The sequence below is a fragment of the Phocoena sinus genome, chromosome 21 (genome assembly GCF_008692025.1).
Source record: "Phocoena sinus isolate mPhoSin1 chromosome 21, mPhoSin1.pri, whole genome shotgun sequence".
Classification (NCBI taxonomy): domain Eukaryota; kingdom Metazoa; phylum Chordata; class Mammalia; order Artiodactyla; family Phocoenidae; genus Phocoena; species Phocoena sinus.
The window spans coordinates 6,264,114-6,270,133 of record NC_045783.1 but is presented as its reverse complement, the minus strand read 5'-3'; positions in this window follow the sequence as shown (position 1 = coordinate 6,270,133).

The following is a 6,020-nucleotide window of genomic DNA, read 5'->3' as shown; positions in this document are numbered from 1 at the left end:
AGTCCTTCCCTCCACTCCAGCGGGCTCCAGTGTCCCTCCACTCAGGACCCTCCCGGCCCCACCCCCTGCACACTGCACAGAGGAATCTATTGCTGGAGCTCTGTGCCCCCACAGGCTCTTCGGTGCCCCCCATGTTAGGATCTGTCACTGTGCTGCTGTTACTTATTTACATGGCTACTTCCTTGCTGGCCTGTGAAAGCCTCAGGACAGGTCTGGGTCTTACTCCTCTATGGAACTTTAGTGACCAGCCAAGCACAGTCAGTGTGAAAGAGGTGAAGAAATGAATAAATTAATCCAAGCCTCAAACACCAATCTTCAATCTACCACTGCTGTCCTTTCTGCCCCAAGGACAGGACGTGGGAGCCACCAGGGGACTGGGGACACCACACTGTGACGATTGCTGCATCCCTGTCACAGCCTAAAGCCTGCATCCCCCTCTTTTCTCTCACAACTGGTCAGAAAGTGGGACAAAGACCTTACTAGCTCTGCCCTATTACATAGCCTCAAAGCCGAGCATGTGACCCATTCATTTTTGGGGGCTTCCTGCTTCCCCACCGTAGGCAGCAGAACTAGAGAAACAAGGCTGGGAGAAGCCCTGAAGAGCCCTCCTGGACCCTGAGTCTCCACGACAAGTATTCGCCTGCCTGGCCCTGCCCCTCAGACACAGAATCGTAGACGGAAAAGGGGCCCAAGAGGTCATTTAACAAAACCATCTCCCGATAAGGAGCACAGTGTCATGGAAAGACTCTTGACTGAGGAGTCAAAACCCCCAGTTCCAGTCCTGCAACCGTCATGCCTGTCAGGCTCCTCATTTGAAATGTGGGCATATATTTGTATCCGCTGAGTTCAAATTCCTTGTGAATGATAGAGCATTGGGCCTCTACGGGTGACTAGTTTTGTTAGTTAATGGTGGAAACTTCTCGATTCAAGTAAGACACAGAACGATTTGAGATTGCTTTTCAACGTGGAAATAGTACACATCACATTTGAATACCAGTGGGTGGAGTAGTTTAGTGATCAGAATACAGACATGCATACACACGGACCCATTTACACAAGGTCTTTCCCTGTACAATTATAGCCTGAGTGGATTTTTAAACACCTCAAGGGTGAAACAGTCCCTCAGCCGAGTTCAATGTCGATAATCTTTGTCAGGTTCATCTGGACTCTTCAGACGAACGTGTTTGCCCTCTCCATGTCTTGGGGTCTTTGAACACAGGTAAACTGCAGAGAGAGGTGACAAGCTTGCTCCCTCACCTGCCTCTGAAGGAGATCGTCGCCACCAGGTCCTACCCTGCGACAACCATGTGCTGTGGCGGTGACTGTGCTAACACCATGGACCATCGCTCGGGCCAAGCCCCGCCCGCTCACGCTTCCAGAGCAATCCTCTGCCTTCTGAAACCTACGCTGGCCTTGGAGGCGATGCAGCAGGAAAAGGCCGCGATGGAATTTTAACAAAGCAACACGAAAACCCTCCAAAGTGGGCCACAGGCCGTACGCGTTGCCGATCATGTTGCACTAGCGCAGCCTGTCAGCATCCTCTTCTGGGACAGAACCCGCCTCCACGAAACGCAAATGATGCCATCGCCTCCGAAAGAACCTAGTAGAGCCCGATCACGTGCGGAGGAGTCAGGGAAACCAAGGCCCCGGAAGCTCAGAAATCCACCCGTGGTCCCGGGCTACATCCTTCTCTTGGGGGTGAAATAAGGATCCTCCAAACTTGGGAGTCTGCAGCCAGACCAGACCTTCCGAGGCCCCGACCCTCACTTCTGCCCCAAAGTCTCCAAGGGCTATTGCCTGTCCTCATGTGGGGCCCTGAGCCGCTCCAACACGGACTACGAGACCCCTCACACCAAAACCCGGGTGACCCCAGCTTCAGCTGTCCCCTTGCTAAGCTCCAACCCGCCCAAGCGGCCTTAAGCTTTGGGACTTCCTTTGATCTTTTACCTCCTGGATTTTGTACATTCTGTTTCCGAGGCCCTGGCGATGCTCACCCACGTCCAGTCTTTGCCCTTCAGGCCTTGGCTGACACGGCACTTGCTGGGACACGGCACAGCGCCCCCCAAGTGACCTGGGACACCTGCTGCGCTGCCCGAGGACACGTGGGGCGAACACCATCCCCCGCCGGCAGCCACGCTCCTCTGCTTGCCCGATGCGCCCTTGGAAGCCCAGGGCCTGAGGCCTGTCCACCATCTGTCTCGAGCTTGTAGCTCAAGTCCAGTACATTTCAGAGGCAGAAGAAGAAGGAGAAAAGACAAAAAGAAAGACAGGAAGTTAAGAGAAAGCTCTTAACTTTAAGACAAGTTAAGACAAGCCACCAGGCCTTGTCTGCAAAGAGAGCTGCTGACCTCTCTGAGGTCAAGGCCCAGGATCCCACGTTTCTCCTCAGGGAATGCTCTCTCTGTCTGAAATGGGGTGTCTCCCACCTGGCATCTCTCCTCGTACAGCACTATCTTTCTGGGTACAAACGCAGGCCCCCGAGTGAGGTTTGCCCTCTAGAAGACGCCTCCCTCTCTGACGTGAAGTGCATCATATGACATGTCTCCTCCGAGAGTGCTGTCCCTGTTTCTGAGGAGGAAGGCTAGCCTTCCCTCTCACAGATCGTAGAGGGTCTGTGGATCGTGTGAAATGACCAGCGTCCACTGCAGCTCCTCTCTGTCTGCCACTCCTTCGGAGCCTTACTTAGTGGGGGGATGTGGTGGTGGCCAGAGTCATGTTACTGCAGGGAAATGATAGTGAAGCTGCTGGAGAGGATGTAAGGGAACCACGATTCTCTACATGAGGCCATGGTTCTCAGCTCTGGATGCACAATAGTTTCACTCAGGTCCCTTTACAGAATTAGCTAAGGATCCACGCTACTCAATCAGTCATCCCTACAGGTGGTGCCTTGGATGCCATATGTAATTCTTAAATGCTGCCAAGATGGTACTGAGAACCACAGGGCTAAAGGAGACAGTTTCTGAAGGGTGAAGACACTCATCTGGCTTTGAGACACAAACTTGGGCTGGTAGCTGCCCCGTCTCTGCTCCCCCAGCTTCCTCCCTGGAACAACACAGTGACAACAGTAAAGTGAAATGTGCAACTTTTCCAGTTTTTCGTGGTGCTCGCCTGGAACAGCACCACACCTAGCATCAAGCATCACACCTGGACATCCTGTTCCACGAGTCACCACGGCTCCGCCATCAGCTGGTCGGGCAGAGGTGAAGCCAGGGAGCCCCAGGCTGGCTGTGAGACTTCACACCCCTGGTGCCTGGCTCGCCCTTCCCCTTTGCTCCCCATCATTCTGGCATCCGCTCATGTGGAGGGAAGACACCATGAGTCTTGGGAAAGGAATTTGCTGGAGAGACAGCTCTTCATGAAAAGAAAGATGAAGAAGCACCATGATGACAGAAAGCTTTGTTCCAGGATCTTCCACTCCAGCAATTTTCCTCTCCAGGTGCCAGCGCCCACCCTGACCACGCCATGGAGGGTAAGGGTCTCGTGGGTATGTGGTCCCCCCTTCCCTTTGCTGCCCGCTTCCTGGTGGCATAGTGATGCATGCCTCCGCAGGCCCCCAACCCCTGCTCTGGGAGCAGCTCTTCAGTGCTCTATCCAAACAACTACCGAAGCACCATTTGAGAAAAGGGTATAAGCTCTGAGTTTTTTTTGTTTTTTTGCGGTACGCGGGCCTCTCTCACTGTTGTGGCCTCTCCGGTTGCAGAGCACAGGCTCCGGACGCGCAGGCTCAGCGGCCATGGCTCACGGGCCCAGCCGCTCCATGGCATGTGGGATCCTCCCGGACCGGAGCACGAACCCGTCTCCCCTGCATCGGCAGGCGGACTCTCAACCACTGTGCCACCAGGGAAGCCCGTGCCCATGCTTTGAATCATAACAACGTACACATCATGACCTTACAATTTTATTTGTCGATTATAACTCAAATTAAAAAATCAGAAATTCAAAAATAAAATAAAAAGGACATGGTCTAATTAATTTAAAAGAGAAAGAAAACAGGAAGGGAAGAAAGGAAGAAAGAGGGGAGGGAGGTTTCTGAGAACCAGGAATCCAGACACGAACAATGAGACAAGTTTTAGGGAAGTGTCGTTTGGCTCAATAAGGAGAAAAGTAAAATGATAGGCATAGCAGCTGAAAGTAAAGTGGGATCCTTTTGGGAACACTGAGTTCACCAGCGTTAGAAGTGTTGCAGAAGAGGCAGGATTCAACCGTCACATGAGGCATTTTGTTACATGACCTTGCAGATCCCTTTAACTCTTGAGATCTTGTTGCTGATGATAACAAAGCAAGAAAACAGTCACTTTTAAATAGTGGATAAACTCCCCTAGAAGCATGGGCTTGACCATTTCAGCTCGGTTCTATTTCCTCTTATGGAGGGAAGGCGCACTCACCGCCCTATGCCTACCTCATGGGGATTTGAGAAAGCTTAGTCCTCGATAAGATTTGAAGCCCTCCCCCCTTGAGCTCTTCTCCCCACAGAAAATGCGGGTTGATTCTTATCTCTGTTAGCTCATTCCGCATGAACCTTCAAAGGACGTGTCATTCCCGGGCTTGGCGGCAAGGTTTATTAATAGAAGAAGGGGGGCTTCCCTGGTGGCGCAGTGGTTGAGAGTCCGCCTGCCGATGGAGGGGACGCTGCTTCGCGCTCCGGTCCGGGTACATCCCACATGCCGCAGAGTGGCTGGGCCCGTGAGCCATGGCCACTGAGCCTGCGCATCCGGAGCCTGTGCTCCGCAACGGGAGCGGCCACAGCAGTGAGAGGCCCGCGTACCACAAAAAAAAAAAAAAAAAAAAAAAACAAAACTTTATATCACCAGTTACAGTGCTAGGTACATAACAGTTCAGGAGATGCCAGTCATTATGTGTAAAGCATTTGATGGTTTCCCATTGCTTATTTCAGCAACAGCCAATAGGTTCATTTCAAGTATCAGTTCTGATTATATAACAGTGCCGGAAGTCCTACATTTTCAAAAATTTTCCCTGGGGTCCTCTTGCCTTTGGATACATTACTTCCTCCACCCCAGCCCCTGGCCCATTGACGAGTTTACTACATGGCTGTTTTCTAAGAGCCACCTATGCCCTAAAATTCCTGCTCAGAGAAGCAGCCAGCAGACCGTGTAGGCTAGCACCAAGAGCTGCTGTCTGGTGAGTTTTCACTGGGGTTGAGCGTGAAATGCAGTCAAAGAATCTGATTAAAGTGTAGAAGTATAAACAGAAAGTAAAGCATCATGCACTCTTCATTCTTCTTGGGATGAAAACATTGCTGTCAGATAGGTAGGAGGTCTTTAGGGTGACCTGATATGAAGTTTTGATGTAATAGCCTTGATTTTTGCCCTCAGGAGTCAAGAGATCAGCCCCACCTCGTTGGGTGTGATTTTAGACTCTGGGGAAATGCACACAGCATCACATTACCGCTAAGGCTTCAAATGCCTCAAACAGCTTGAGCTTGTTAGAAGGTGTCCCATCTTCAGCCTGGCTCTCTCTCCAGAGCATGTCTCCCGTCATGCCTGCCGGGGGTCACCACCTTGACTGTCTCTCCCTATTGATGACACCACCATCCACCTGTCCCCTGAACAGAACACTGGCGGTCTTCCTAGCCTGCTTCCTCGCGCTCGTAATTCCTTCTCTCACGCTCCATCGTACCAACTTTGGATTCTACCTTCTGGCTGGTTCTCGCTCTCAAGTCTGTCTCTTTATCCCATTGCTTTTGGGAACTAAAGAGCCCTCAGTTCATCTTGATCTCCTGACCTTTAGCCTCATAATCCTCTAACCCAACCTCCATATTATATTTGCTGTAAATTTTTTGCTAAAATATAAATTCATTCAGATTGTTTGTAAGTCCTTTGTTGACTTTGCATTGCCTGCTGAGCTTCTCTACTTCCTAACTCTTCTGGTATTATTTCTCCTTTACGATATATTTTTTTCTAAGTTTCCTAGTTTGAAAATACCTCCGATTATTCAAAGGATGAAAGCAATGTAGGTCATGAAGATCTACTTTCTCATTAACACAAGGACGCAAGTAAAAA